The sequence below is a fragment of the Hetaerina americana genome, unplaced genomic scaffold, assembly GCF_022747635.1.
Source record: "Hetaerina americana unplaced genomic scaffold, ioHetAmer1.1.p SCAF_2, whole genome shotgun sequence".
Taxonomy (NCBI): domain Eukaryota; kingdom Metazoa; phylum Arthropoda; class Insecta; order Odonata; family Calopterygidae; genus Hetaerina; species Hetaerina americana.
Window position 1 is genome coordinate 104336369 of NW_027286763.1, and position 16453 is coordinate 104352821.

Consider the following 16453-nt stretch of genomic DNA (forward strand, 5'->3'; position numbering starts at 1 on the left):
TGTCATTTGTACAATAAGTAGTAATTGAGCTTATTATATTAATTTGCAAATATTCATGGATTTTTTTATTAATTGTAAGAGGTGGTAATTCCCTAGGAAAGAGCGGTGGACTACTTTTTTAACGTTTCGATAGCAGGAGACACCTCTGGGGACCCTCAACTTCAACCAAAGGCACTGCAACTGCAACCACAGGCAGCACGGAGAAAGGAGCTTGCCTTCCTACCTCAACGTGTGACATCCGCACGCCGTTTGGCTTAGCTCTGGGTGAGCTCTCCCTTCATCTATCTCACCAACGTTAACGTCGATTGCTGTGTTGTGGTAGTTTGGTTTGTCTAGTGTATCGTTTCGAGGCATAAAAGTAGATAAATAAATAATTATGAATACATTTACTTATTAAACAAATAAAATAGGAAAACACTTTCTTTTATGATGCGACCAGCAAAGTTAGAATAATATTGGATAAAAATCACACTGACACAGAGAAGGCACTAAGCAGAATATGTCCTGTGTACATCTTAAGACCAAGGTATTTCAATTTCCATCAGAGAACAGAAACACCTTGGATTTTTAGAATTTGAACTATACCAGAAAGGTAGTAGCATTATTATCAAAACTGTTGAATTGCTATCAGTTTATATTTATACAAAAGAGAAATCGAGAAATATGGTATATTAAAACCTTACTTCAAGCCTTTTCTCAGTTTCTAACAATGATTTAGTAACCGTATATAATAAGTATTCGATTTAAAAGTTCAAAATTGCCGAACATTTCATTAATAATACGTGAATGCAAGCACTTGAGAACTCACCTCTAATTCAAAATTATAAAAAAAGTCTATTAATATTTTTGAAATTTTGGCAAGATAGTTAGCAAAGAATACATTTATCTTTTCATTAATAAAGAATCTAAAGAGATTAAAATATTTGAGTGGGAAATATTGCGTTGAAATTTGAGATGTATTTACCCTTTTTCTTCTTCGAAGTGCTTCTACATCGATTGATGTGCCGTCTGCGGATTGGATGGAGATGGGTAAAAGAAGGAATTTGAAGAAGCTACACCTGATGAATGAGGTTTTCTTTGAAAAGCACTCCACACGCCTAGAATCCTCCATGTCCTTCACGAAAAAACAAATGCACTCTTTACCTCGTAACTTCTCTAACTTTATTACCAGAGAAACCTTTTCCTCCACCCCCCTCAACCTTAACTTAGACCCCTTCACATCTTTTCCCCACAGTCCTTCACCTCCACAGGGAAGTATATATATATATATATATATATATATATATATATATATATATATATATATATATATATATATATATATATATATATATATATATATTTTTTTTTTTTAAGGTAATCTACCGGTTAAGGTAGGTTTTCGGATGGACACAACTACCAAACAAATACTTTATTACTCCTACAAAACACAAAATCCATCATCCTACTCTATATCAGGTCCCTCTTCATCTCTGAGTACTTTCTTCCTCCCTTCATCCCGTCCAACATCCCTATCCTGTTCCTTCCCTTTCCTCTTTTGCCCAACATTCTACCCTCTATCACAGTCTTCAACATCCCACTGCCGGTCAACACCCCCTTCATCCACTTTTCCTGCCTCCACAGGATTGCTCCCAACAAACCCCTCTCTTCGCCCACAATACCAAGTACTTCCTCATTTGTTTTCTTCTCTGTCCATTTCACCTTCTCCATTCTTCTCCACACCCACATTTCAAAAGCCTCCAGTCTACGTCCATCCTCCTGCTTCAATGACCACGTTTCCGCGCCGTACATAGCTACGCTCCAAATTAAAGTTTTTACGAGTCTTTTCTTAACATCCTTACTCAAAGTCCCTGTCATCATATATATATTTATATATATATATATATATATATATATATATATATATATATATATATATATATATGTATGTATATATGTTTTTGGTCTACTCCACTAACAAAATTGTAATGGAGGAAGACGACTATTTGTTGAAACTAACGTCGTACCTAAGTAAAATTACAGCGGAAGAATACAAAATGTTCTTCATTTCACGATAATGCCATCAATTATTTCTCCAAACTACACCTTAACTTAGACATCCAAAATAAACTACACCTAAATATTATCCTGCAAGCCATGGTGTGTGGAGTTATCAAACATTATAGTAATTGGAAATAAATACAATTTTATTCGATAAGTTCTATCGGGTCTTATAACAGCTACTGTTGTGATTACAGGTTTTGTGAATTAAAAAGGAAAATTATACATGTAAGCATGTCCGGCCGACAATGATTTTAAATATCTAAAGTTCCATCATTTGGGAAATATTTGTTAGGGTTTTAACGGTTTCTTGGTCTCTCTCTATTTACTATGACGCTTAAGTGAAATCTTTGGATCATAGTGCATGTCAGTTTACCAAGTTCATAAAAGGACTTGATGCGAATACTCGATTGGGAATCAGAAAAATATCGTTTGTCTGGGCAAAGTTGGAAAATATCACTTGAACAAGTTTTGATTTCATTTATAACTTTTTGTAGACAAGATGGGTAGCCTATATTTCTATAAAATACAGGTTTATGTATGGCAGACGTAATTCGTTCCAGCAAAACTTTGTTTGCAACATATAAACGTTTGTTTTTGCATCAACGAATAAGTTGAAATTGCCGTTTCCGATACTTTTATGGCCGATTCGTCACTTGAGGTGATGAGTGACATAACTATCCACAAGTGATCTGGTAGATTTTTGTGATCATTAAGCGTCATTAACTGATACCATAATATGCAATATTATTGGTCGGGAGTTTTAATGGACATTCAAATGTATATACGAGGGTCATCCGGAAAGTAGTACCCGTTCGTGCCGCATGAAGTGCTGACGACGCGAGTAGCCGCTGGACGAGGTCAGATAGCTTCAGTGGCTTGTCTGCCTTCTCTGAGCCAAGTTGCGTGACGCTAGCATTGCCTGTGTTGTTTCTGTGATTGTTTACAATGTTTAAAAAAATTGAGAACGCCGCCAGTTGTGAAGTGAGGGCAGTGATTAAATTCCTCAATGCAAGAAACGTTCGCCCATGTGATATTCATCGCCAATTAAAGGAGGTGTATGGAGACAATGTAATGGACGAGTCGTCTGTTCGGCGGTGGTGTCGCAACTTCAACATGGGGAGGGGGAACACACACGACGATGAGCGTTCGGAGAGACCGTCTGTCATTACAGACCAACTGGTGAGCTCAGTTGACGAATTCGTGAGGAACGATCGGCGCGTCACAATTGATGACATCTGTGAGCATTTTCCCAATGTTTCTCGAACAATTGTTCATGAAATTGTTAAACACCATCTGCATTATGCAAAAATTTGTGCAAGATGGGTCCCTCGCGTATCTCAATGAGCTGGCGGCGAAGGACTATGCAGCAGGAATACAGAAACTTGTCACACGTTATGACAAATGCCTTAATTTGCTTGGAGATTATGTTGAGAAGTAGTTTAAAGTATCCTCTTTCAAATAAAATTTTTTATGTTTGTTAATATTTACTTTTGTGTCTTTATTTCACGAACGGGTACTACTTTCCGGATGACCCTCGTATGTGAACCTTTTCAGGTTTTATGATTATCTACGTTTTCACGACTTACGTCTTGTTTACGTACGACTCATGAATTTTCTTTTCTAACTGCAACACTGTCTTCTGTCAACTTTTACACGAGGATGTAATCCCATGACTGATTTTATTCATTGCACTCTAAAAAATAAAACTCCAAGGATGTCACGATCATTAGTTCTATTTGCAATGAGATAGGGATGGCTTTGAAAAGAAATCCGTGGAAGAACAAGAAAATTACGACCCCGCGTGTGCTTCACTCGATATTGAACCACGAAACACAACGCCTAAGGTTCCCACATCCCGTCAGTCACATGTGTTCGCCCGGTAGAATAAAATTTCAAGCTATATGTAGAATTCCATTACTTTTTAACCGTTACAACTTGATTATTGCGGCGATTGTCAACAAAATCAAATTTAATTTTAGTTCCCTGTCTACATTCAAGCATATCCAATCTTTTGGCTTTTAATCCTCAACTTCAAAGTCAAAGACTATGCATATCCTACTTCAAAGGCGAGACGGAGAATGGAAATAACGTTTATTGCTGGAGGTTGATTATAAATACTCCTCGAGGGTCGATTTCCACCAATCAACTTCCTTTGAAGTGAGATCGCTCAGGAATTTTACCACAAAGGGCTGATATCGCCGATCTACTACGCCAACGGTGCGTCAAAAGGGACTCAATTTACGGAACAAAGGCGTTGCGCCGAACATTTTTCCGAAGAAAAGGTTGGTGACGTGTTGAAAACTCGTTCTCTGGAATCAAATTAACGTGAAATGAACTTTCCTCGTGTATACAAGCGAATAATTAAATGGAAAGCATTTTCCTGACATATTTTATTACTAAGGTGGATCACAGAGTCTTCCAAACATTCTCTTATATTCGCAGTGAATCGAAGTAAAATTAAGAGAACATTAAGACAAGCATGTAAGCAAAATGTTCTACTCTTATGAAAAATTATAAAACAAATTTTATTCCATTAATTGCCTACAATTTATATGCAGAATATTATTCCTTGAGTGAGAGACGAATTTTTAGGGTAAAATAAATACAGTGGAAATATATTGATGCAGGGAAAAGTGTAACAACAAATTGCACGGGTAAGGAAGACGTTATTCGATGTCTGTGAAGGTGAAGGTTTGTGAGGTGAAACGTGAGTGAGAAGCATAGGAAAGAATTAGCCGAGTCAACAAAAATAAATGATTCAAACCTCACTCCTAAAGTGGCATGGTGAAAGTTGGAATAGAAAATTAACATAAAATATATTGGCTATTCCACCTCTTTATTTCTCGAATTGACACTGTTATTGGACACGAAGAAATTATGCGATAGAAAAGAAAGAGAAAGCATGTATTTTGACGGAAAATAAACATTGTTTAAGCTTGGAGTTCCTTCTTTAATTTTATTCATTTAAAGCCAGTAAAGACTATTTTCATTCATCAAATTTCGAAATAAATACTACTTTAAACCTCAACCAACAAACTCCCAAAGGTACAAGAGTTGTATTTTGATTTTTTAACTGAGTGAATCTATAAAAAATAATACTTAGGCATTTATATATATATATATATATATATATATATATATATATATATATATATATATATATATAATATATATAAATAAATAAATAAATAAATATATATATATGTATATATGTATGCATGTATGTATGTGTCCATATATATGTATAATTACGAAGTGGACAGAAAGGAAAACAGACGAGAAATTTCTGGGTATGGTGACGGGGGAGAGGATATTGTTGAGAGAAATGAAAAGGAGGCAGGAAAGATGGATGCAGAACACTTTGATTAGGAATGGCTAGTCTAAGACTCCGATAGAGGGCAGAACTTTAGGTAAACGAGGAAGGGGAAGAAATAGGATAGGCATGTTAAATGGAATTAAGGGAGAAAAGAAGCATGCGGAATTGCAAAGGGCTAGTTGCAGTGTTGGAAGTTAGGTATAGGTGTTAGGGATGCTGGGGTTTTGTTATGAGAGGTGAGTAAATATATCGTTGTACCGTTGTAGTGTGTGTTCAGTATAGCATGTGCCCATTCAAAACCTACCCTATCCACTGGAATATTAATTATAACTATAAATATACACAAATGTATATGTATATATAATTATATATATAAAACATATAAACACTTGCCAACATAATTTTTTATTTGATTAAGATCTTGTAGATATTTATTTTGCGCTCTTAATGTCGTCTATTCGTATTTATCGGAGAAAATGGACACTCAAACGTTAATTGTCTAATTTTTTAAGTAACCCAATTAACAGAAGCTGAATGAGTAAACTTAAATGACGAACAACAGAAAAGGACGGAAATAATTCGTGATTGATTTAGCCAGCTGACCGTGTAAACGTTGTCTACGCCACCACTAAACGGAAAATATATTTTAATACTTTGAATGGATGTTATGTGTACCAGGCAATGGACGTTTCCGTAATCTTAAATGTATCGCCTCGGAAAACGTTAGCTCATAATTGAAATGCAACTATTTATCCGCATGCGTCACAGGGAGCTGACAACCGCCAACTTCCTATTGAAACATTAGGAATACTAATCATCATGTTTTAATTTCTAAATAGTTAAGCTATTTATTGACCTACTAGGTACATTTATTACCTTCGCTTTGTCAGCCGGATCTGTTTTGGGCGACGACCTGAGCGTGTGGCATCATCCATAACACTCGGATGACGATCGGCGTTGTTTTAAACGAAGGGTAATCAATCACGATGATCGGATGGCGAGAGGAGAGGCTGCTCTCGGGCAAACTTTCCCCAGTAGGCCTCGGTCGAAAGAGTGGGGGACCTCGCGTGCATGGAAACAAGGCACCAAACTTAATCAGGGGTGAAGAGTGGACGCGGATAGGTGGGGCGGGGCGAGGGGGGTGGGGCGGGTGACGGCTGGGGCGGGCGGCAAACCTTTCTGGGTTGAGTGCGGATGTGATTGGATTGTGAGGGCCTAGGCGAGGGAGGGGGGATGTTGGCACGTGATGACGAGGGGTGTGAGGAGGGGGCGATGCCGAGAGAGCGTGGGGCGGTGGACGGACGTCGAGGGGACGGAGAGATGGGCTTGGAGAGACGGGGAGAGGGAGCGGGGGTGTGAGGGGCGCGATTTGGGGGGGGGGTGGAAGGGGCTCTCGGAGGGAGTGATGGAGGAAGCGGGGTTGTTGGGGAGCAAAGCCTTCGTGGCTTTAGAGGTTTTACACTCAACGGCCGGCTATCCAAACTACATTTGCCCTCTTCTCTTCCCCCTTTCACCCTTCGACTCTCATGGGAACTACCGCCCCCGAAATCCACAGTGCCCACTCCGCTACACTCGCTCCCTTTCAACCCTTATACACCCTTCACCCCCCTGCTCTTGCCCTTCGGCTCTGCCCCCTTCGTCCCCCCCAACCGGAATCCGTCCTCCGCTTGCCACCAAAATTCTCATCTCGCCACCTCGCAGTCCCGATAGCTCCTCTTTCCCTCTCTGTCTCTCTCTCCCTCTCTCTACCTCCCACTTCTCACTTTTTGCATGCGAAGACCACTCGCTCAAATCCGTGGATCCACTGGAATGCATCGACCTCACAGAAGTGCGAGTGATCAATATGCTGTTATCCCACTCTCAAACCCTCCAGCGATGGGATATGGTTTGTGGAACGCGCGCTGTTGACGACTAATAATTTTTTATGGTAGAAAGAATAGTTCTGGGAAGTCTTCCGTTATTTCAAACAATACCTAATTGTGACGCATCTGACGAGTCTGACGGTTGTAGGCGACATCAACCTTGCGTTCAATGGGGTCAATGATACAGTCGAAATATTCCTCACCCTTAAAAGAATATTGAGTAGGGTTGACAGAACCATGATACTCATAGATCCTGAATTTTCTCATCTTAATGTTTTACGAAACGAAGTATTTTTGGCTGATATTTTTTCCTGGGAAACATTTAAGAAGTATTGCTGAAGTGGTTGCATTGTTTTTCACAGGGGGTGGGCGTCAATAGGGTGACTCTCCTTTGCAATCAAAGATAGCTTAGTGCCACCGCAATGCCCTGGCAAAGCCCTCAAATGCCAGCAGTGGATTTCGTGTGGTGGGGTGGAGTGAGGTAGGGGGTTGTGGCAGAGGAAGAAAAAAACGAGTCGGAAAGTATTTAAGGTGTGAATGATTTGAGTCAAATTTATTCGGTTTTTGAGAGTTTGGTAATACTAAACAATTTATTGGAACCGAATAGAAGAAATATGATGTCTCAGGGGGGAGGAATGGCCTCCTTCAACCCCTCCCTCCATCCATGTATTCGCCACTGTCGAATGCCACGAATGAGATTCCCAGGATCACTACTGAATCAAGAGCGAATGGCATCTCACTCACACTTTTTCATTCATCTCTGCGGAAACGGATAACCTTTATTACCCGAAATGCTCCCCCGACCATTTCTCCTCGCCGGAGCAACTTTCTTTCTCTTTTTACCCCGATTATTTGTGTGCGACCACGTCTGAGGACGCAGGTAGCAGTAGTAGTAGGCTCCCACCCCTCACTCAGTCTCGCGTTCTCGGCCGGAGGCGGGGTAGGGAGAGTGTCGGCGGGATACAGGGAGACGGGCCGGGAAGTGTGAGGAGGCGGGAAGGAGGGGGTGGGGCACGAGGAGGAAGAAGGGGGATAAAATGGGAGAAAAGGGATTAGGGCCGAAAGGGAGTGGGGGGGGAGGAGGGAATGGCTCCGAGCAAACGACATTATCCCCTTCCACTCCCTCCGCCTCTGGGTCTCTTCTCCCACCCCCGTCATACCTGCCCCACCCACCCACGTCGTCCAGTCTCCCGGTCCACGGACACGCCCGCCCCTGCCTCCCGGACAACCCCTGGAGCCGCCTGGCTCATCACTTTAACAAGCCTCTCACCCCCGTCCGTCCCGCCTCCAGCCCTCTGCCCCGCGTGGCATCCCTTAACGCCCGTCCCCCACTCCCCCTTCTCGTCTCCCCTCCCCCATGTACTCACATACATCCTCCGACCAACCTCCTCCCTCTCTTTCATTCCACCCCTTCCTTTTCTTCATCTATATTTTATACACCTATATATATATATATATACACATGTGTGTTGTATATATATACATATATATATATATATATATATATATATATATATATATATATATATCACTTATATACCTACACCTACTTACTTCCTTCGCCCGTCTGCCCGTCCGCACAACTCCACCCTCTCCCCCGCCTGCCTATTTGGTTCATTAAATGGCTTTTAGCGCAGGTCAGATAGGCTTTCAGCCGTCTATTACTGGCGGCGGCGTGTGTTCGTGTGTGTGTGTTGAGGGTGTGCGAGTAATGGCTTGGGAGAGAGAGAGAGCGAGAGGGAAGGAGATGGAGTGAGGAGGGAGGGAGAAGTGCTGGAGAGCGGGAGCATGGGCGTTTGTGTGTGTATGTGTGTGCGTGCGGGAGAGAGGACATTAGCCGGTGTCGTAGCCGGAACCTAACTGAGGAGGTGTTCTCGTTGGACGGTTTCGGCGGAGAGCGCGAGGAGGCGCCGCGTTTGGCCGGGCGGCGGGGCAAGGAGAGTCGGGGACGAAAAGGGGGAGGATGTCTTGAAGAGTCTTCCGCGAGGGAGGAGAGATCGGAGGAAACGGGGGAGGGCATTTAGAAGAATGGGAGGGGCATAGAGGTGGGGATGTGGAGGGAGACGGCAGAGGGAGGTCCAAAGGGAGGGAGATGGAGCTAAGAGAATAAGGTGATGATTGGGTCAGGGTCACCCTCCCAACCTTTTTATTTTTCTCCCTCTTCCTCTCTCCCTGATAATGATGAAGGGGGGGGGGTAAGAGGGAGGGGTATCGCAAAACGGAAGGACGGAAGTATGGAGAAGTGGAGAGGATGGGAGGGGAGCAGAGGATGTGTGTCCCATTGCTCGCTATATAATGCCTTTAGCTGTTTCCCCGCAAACCATCAGCGTTTCCTTCTATAGTATTTTAGCGGTTAGAAAGAGAAAGGGGAGAGAAATGGATGGGTAGGGAATGGAAGACGGAGGGAAAGCGGGGGCGAATGAGGAGAAGGGAGATAGGAGAGACGTAGGAAGGAGAAAGGCACTCACAAACACCCACTCGCAAACACGCATAAGGGGAGCGTTATGGAGGAACCAAATTACACGCCCCAGCACTATATAGCGATGGGAGAGATCCTCTAACCCCCTTGTTTTTTTCTCTTTCACCTTCCACGCCGAAACCGAGAACTCCTCAGCCCCTTTGCCCCTCAAATCTGTTCTCTTCTCTTGCAGAGCGACGAGGGTTAGAGAGGACTCAAGCCTGGCAGAGAGAGCGAGAAGGGGGAAGGGGAGGGCGATGACTGTAGGGGGTGAGTTTCACCGAGAGAAAAAAGGATGCGCCGGTGTTTTCCTGAATGAATAGTCGGGGTTTTTTCGGGGTATTAAAGCTGGGGGAGTGGATAGGTAGGTGGGACATGGGGTTAGGGTATGGGGGAGGGAAAATTGCCAAGAATGGCGCAAGTCTGGTCGAATTGCAAACATTGTTGCCAGCGTTCATTAGCCCTGTTCGGTATCGTTACGTCCGTCTTCGAGAGTGCAACACTGATTTACTGGGGATTTGTTGCCGGCATCAGGTATGTGTTTTCGCCACGCGCAATGAAGTTCATGAGTAGAAAGGACTTGCATTACCGTTTTTGCTCGTTTAGCGAGAGATAATCTACCAGAAAGGTGTTCCAGAAATAACTCGGTCATAAGGGTAGTTGAATTAGAGTGCCTATTGCAGATCAAATGGCTCACTAAATAACTGAATGTGCGCCACACTCTCATGAGTAAAAGCAGCAAGAACACCTTCATGCTCAACATGGATTTTATTAAATACTTGGTCAACAACGCACTGTTATCCTTTGCTGCATCTTGTGAAAATTACAGTGATTAATAACATGAATAAAATTATCTGATGAATTTTCTTAATAAAAAATGGAATTCATGAAACACGCAAAGACATTTTAAAAAAAGCGTGCAAAAAATAATCAATGACATGATTTAGTTGGATGTGTATGCCAAAAATGTTGAACATCAAAATAAATGAAGTAACCATCTAGCATTTTTCTTCCCTGACAACGCGTCTCCCGTGGCACCCTCATTGCAGAGCACATGCTCGTCTCTCTCTGGATGTGCGTAATACTACACTTTTTCCCCCAACACGAGAACTAGAAAAAACGAGGATGAAAATTGCTAGCGTCGGATGTAATGTCAAGGGATAGAAATTCTGCTCGGTCTCAAAATGTATCAAACAAAACTCCATTCTCGTCGAAGAAGTTCCTAATAATGGTAATAATCATACAAAATTGGGCATACGTATGTTGAAATATTCCGGTAAAATCGAAATTTCATTAAAAGTATTTTATATAAAGTATCCAAAGTGAAAATTGACTCAATAATTTCCTGGAATTTTAATTGATCGAGGCAAAACACTTTACTGCGTTTCAAAATATTCCTAGGCTACCGACATTAATTATTCCTGCAAAGTCAAGCCTGGCTCTGTTCATAATGCACGTAAAGAGCGCCTATCAAATTATTTCTTAATGCAATTTTTCTTTTGAAAAATTTCCTATTTAACAAAGCTACTCTTAGCAAGAAAAAGTAAATAAAACTGAAGGTGAAATAAGAACTTTAAGGAAATAACTTATCAAGGCAAATTTCTGTTTCACCTGCGTCTTCCCCCCCTCATAAAAAATTAATCGGTATTGGAAAGACAAAGCTTTACTTATTAAAGAATGACGAATTACGTGCTTATTACTTACAACCCCCCACCCCCTTTTACGTAACTATGATGAGTTTATCGCAAGAAGTATATGCGCTCAAGTAGAAATTTATAATAGATGAGGTTTCAGGGAGTATCTTCAACGCAAAAAGAGCAAGAAGCAATTGAATCGTAGCCTATGGAGTCCATTTTTCATTATAAAGCCGCTGTAACCTTAGTAATCAATAGCCTTATGCATGGTTATCTCTAACGCTTGTAGTCTTGGAAATAATAATGGGAAAGCATTTTTACATCGAGAGTGTGGATTGAAGTCTCAATGCTAAAGAATTATTTTAACAGGTAATCAAACTCTTACACTCTTCCGGGGGACAGTATTCAGGAAGAGAGTTCAACAGTGGATTCCTCGGCTTTCATTAAAAGTACATTAAGGACGGCAGCAAAACTGAAGCCATCCCTCGGTAACATTAACAGTGCTTCCTCGGTAACATTACCAATCATCCTCATTCTGTCATGTATTGATCCATCTTTGTGTTTATTTATACGATTAATAAAATGATTATTTAATGCTCAAAAACTATGTTAAGCTCAGAGTAAAAACTTCATTTACGGTTAAAAATAAATTATAAATTCATTTGAAGATTTTACATGCTCGGTTGGTTATGAGAAAATAAGTCGTCGGCAGAATAGTATATCAAAGAATAATAATCACAAAACGCCGATTAAAGTATCGAAGTTTCGCGTTCTCATTGAATTTGAGTTTGAGATTTTCTTTTTTGAGAGTAATCCTCAGTCAGCAATCCAAGATTCTGCTTACTAGTCTACCATGGCTTCCGAGTCTGTAACTTAGTGGCCAGAAGGCAAAGGGAAGGAAATTAAAAGTGAGAGATCGGTATCGATGCAGCGCGTGCTTTCTATTGGGCTTTGTTACCGTACCAAAAGCCCTCGAGAAACCCCTTTCGAAGTAAAGATGGAAATCGGTCGAGGGTACTGCACTCACGCCCGACGACTGACTAGAGCCGAGAGAGGGGCGGATGGATGAGTGGATTTCCTCCCCACTTCACAGCATTTCGAGCGTGAAGGGGACGGCGAGATGGAGGCAAAGATCAGGGAGAGGTGTGCGGAGGTGTTGGGAGTGAGAGGCTCAAGAAATAGGTGTGGAAGAGCGTGGTAGACGCGTGCGATTAGGGAGTTTGGATTCAGCGAGAGGGAGTGTGCACCCGTTTTAAAATCATATTTAGACATTCCCGTGAGTTGGAATAAGGGAGCAGGTTTCTGGGGCTCCCGGAAGGGAAGAAAGACAGAGGATATTAAGTGGAAGGAACAAAAAGAAGAAAAGCTTATCTACTCAAGCGATGGCGCCCAAAAATGGTTGAAAACTTTAAATTGAGGCTATTCTCTGAACTGGTGTTGCTGAACGGAGAGAGGACGACTGATATTTCTAGGATTAAAAGTGAGTTAATGTTTCAGAACCGGTGATCGGCGTATCACCAACAACTTGCAAAAACAAATCGTCAATAACTATTCCATTATTAGCGTTAAATAATTGAATTGACCATTATTTTCATACATAATAATGTATACTAATGTTTAATTACAATGATGTATTGTAACATATATAATGAATAATAGTAATGTATAATAATATATACTAATAATGCATAATAATGCCTGTTTGTTTGAAATTTTTGAACATCAATATGTTTCCCAATAATATATATTTTTTAAATTAATTTGTTTGTTTTGGGATATATTTTTTTGTTTTTTGGGTTTTGGGTAAAGGTAGATCCTGCCAAACTCAACTCGCAGTCTTGGTTCATGCTTACTCGTGAAGTTGGAAACTTATGGTAGACACGAGAGTATTACATGCTTGATTAGACAAGTCTTTAGAGATCGTGTTCAAACAGTCATTCCGGACGGTGTATCATCCGATACCGTCAAGGTCACGTCGGGTGTACCACAAGATCGTGTCATAGGCCCCCTCTTGTTCCTTATTTACATAAATGACCTCGGTACCGTGGTTGATAGCAAGCTCCGTCCTTTTGCCGATCATGGAGTGATTTTTGGGGACATTCGAAATCGCGAAGGCAGAGTCGTGTTAGCTAATGACCTAGATGCAATTCAGATTTGTTGCGACACATGGCAATTGGAATTAAATTTGAAAAAATGCGTAGTAATACATTTTTGGGAAAACAGTAACACCCCCCCATTTAGTTACGAAGTGACACAAACAGAAATCGCGAGGGTAGATGCCTTTAAATACTTGGGTGTAACAATTACTCACGATCTGTCCTGGGGAAAGTACATACGGGAAATATGCGGTCGTGCTAATAAAAAATTGGGATTTGTAAAAAGAGTGCTGGGCAAATGTGACGAAAAAGTGAAGGAAAGATGCTTTCTTACCCTGGTCAGGCCCCACCTAGAGTATGCTGCCAGTATATGGGATCCTTAAGAGATAAATTTAATTTCGGAATTGGATCGAGTTCAGTGGAGGGGGGCTAGATTTGTCAAAAATTGTTATGACCAACGCAGTAGCGTAACTATCTTGCTAGAAAATTTAGGCTGGTATTCCCTTACACAGCGGCGTTTAAAATATAGATTAAACTAATTAAAAATATTTAAAGATGGATCCTTTTCCGATGACATCAAGAACATAATACGAATTCCAACGTATTACGGGCGGAGGGATCACGAATATAAGATTAGAGAGATAGACTGCAAGACTGACAGGTTTAAATGGTTATTTTGTCCAAGAACAATAAGAGACCAGAATGCTTGTAGTCGAAATCCACCAGGAGTCAGTGCGACACAATAAGCATTAACCTACAAGGTAGGGGCTGCGCATGGTTATGCATCTATATTTTGTGTAGGTTCCCCCACCTTCCCCACCCATTTTAAAAACCCTAACCCCCCTCATCCCTTACCCTTTCCTCTTGGTGCTGCACCCCCTGCCACACACCTTTTTGGTGGCTCGCAGGTTATTGATGTAGATGTAAATACTTGTACATCGTTAAGACTGTACGGAGTAAGGGGTTCTAATGTTTTGCTTGCATCAGGTAAAAATGCCGAAAGTAACATAGGCTAGCTCCGATTCACATGTACCTTTCTGAAAATTTTTGAAATCAAATTAAAAATTATTTGTGGAACAAATCTGTCGTCGCTCACAGATGGCAGCACATGATCCACTCTAAGTTTAGATTTAAGTTCATTAGGAGGGACGATTAAACTACGGGATTATTTCTCAATCCATTATATCTTTTACGAAGGTATATTATGATTTATAGCATCAGCTGGGATGACGCTTTTTGTACATCATAAACAACTGCCGCAACCTTCGGATGTTTCGGGTTATTTCTGTAAATTTAGATATTTTTTTCGGCAAAGCTTAGGTGCGATAATCGACGGTCTCAAATTAGTTCCTCAAGCAATAATTGAGAAAACGCATCATTTTCGAATTTCATTTGGTGGGCAAGATTTCTCTATTTACCAGGTAACCACGAGCCATCGCTAAGGCATGTGGCAGGAGACAGGCTACATACACCCCATGCATGGAGCATAAAAATAAAGTTTTCGTAGCTTTTACCTATAATATAGAATCACAAAATAATTCAAAGAATCTAGATTATTGTAAATACATATACATTCGCCACGGTATTTATGTTAAGGCATAGAGCTATAGGAGTCATGACAATGCCCAAACCCTTCCACCACGTTAAGGTATTATTCATTCAAAGGGGTGCGTCTTCACTTTAACTTGGTATATATATTTCTGCCTTTCAAAACACATTTGATTTACAATTAACGACCTCAAGATATCTTTCTGGGAGGAAGGCTTAAAGTTTAACTTTAGGCTAGGGTAATGCAAATCAAAAGAAGTTGGATACAAAAGATCAAGGATTAGGAATACTTGAATGGTTCGAAGAATCATCAGTGGTCGTTCAGTTCTAAAATTGGTTGACTGTAGCCCTCCATTCTACCCTATCTGATACTAATTAGGTTACTTCCCGGTATTTTTTGCAATGTACTTTCTTCTTTATTTGTCCCATGCATTTATCCCTTGGCCTTCCTCTTGGGACTTCTCCCTCTATTTTTCTTTCTATTGTGTATATTCTTCACGAATCCATTGTGCCTCATGGGTGTGGCCAATCCCTCTGGTTCTTCTTTTATCTATGGTGTTCTATAAGGTCCGTTCTTCGTCTATTCTTCTCAACACTTCTTCATTTCTTATTTTATCCGTCTTAAGCATCCTCCTCCAGCACCAGGTTTCGAAGACTTCGAGTCTTTTCAGGTCTACTTTCCGATGGTTCATGCTCCTGATCCATAGAGTGCCACCACGCTCCACACAAATGTTTTCACGTATTGTTTCCTCGTCTGTAGTTCTATCTTCTTTGAACACAGCAATTGTCTTTTCATTGTGAATGCTCTCTTAGCTTGAGATATTATTTGCTTGATGTCTGTAGTAATTCTTCTTCCATCCCATGTGATGGTACCGCCGAGATAGGTGAAGGAATCCACTTGCTCTAATTTTTGTCCTTTCAGTGTAACTACTGTATTCCGCTTCTCTCTTCCACATACGACGGCGATTCAGAAAGTAAGGTCTCTTATTTTTTTCCATGAATGATCAAATTTATTCTCAACTTTGTGTATGTGTATTAATCTCAAGGCTGAGCGTTTAGATATTTTTCTACATAGTTACCTTGACGATTAATCACTTTTTGCCAATGCCAATGCAGTGAGCCTTTACTACTCCCTCGGAACTAATTTCTACTGGAGCCATGGTGCGTATTTTAGAAGAGTTGTCAAAGAGGGTATATATAATAATTTTTTTCTTTATTATTGATTTTATGTATGTAGATATCTTTTTCTCCCCCTTATTTTTTTATTTAATTATTTTTTTGTTTATTCGTAAATTATTTTTATTTTATTGATTTGTTATTATTATTATTTATTATTGTTATTATTCTTTTTCTTTTTTTAATTCCTTTTTTTGTTTAAATATCTTTCTTCCTAATTTTTTACTTTTTTATCATTATTAATGTTTTCCTTCAATAAGCTTAGGAAGGGGGAGGAAAATTGAAGGGAAGTATAGGTGATGGATGTGCTTAGGATAGGG

General features: G+C 40.7%; 1 protein-coding gene across 1 annotated transcript in view; it reads left to right on the plus strand.

Annotated features, from left to right (window-relative positions):
• Nucleotides 1-16453, plus strand: part of LOC139688201 (conserved oligomeric Golgi complex subunit 3-like) — an 83477-nt gene that overhangs the window by 3067 nt on the left and 63957 nt on the right. The window lies entirely within an intron of this gene.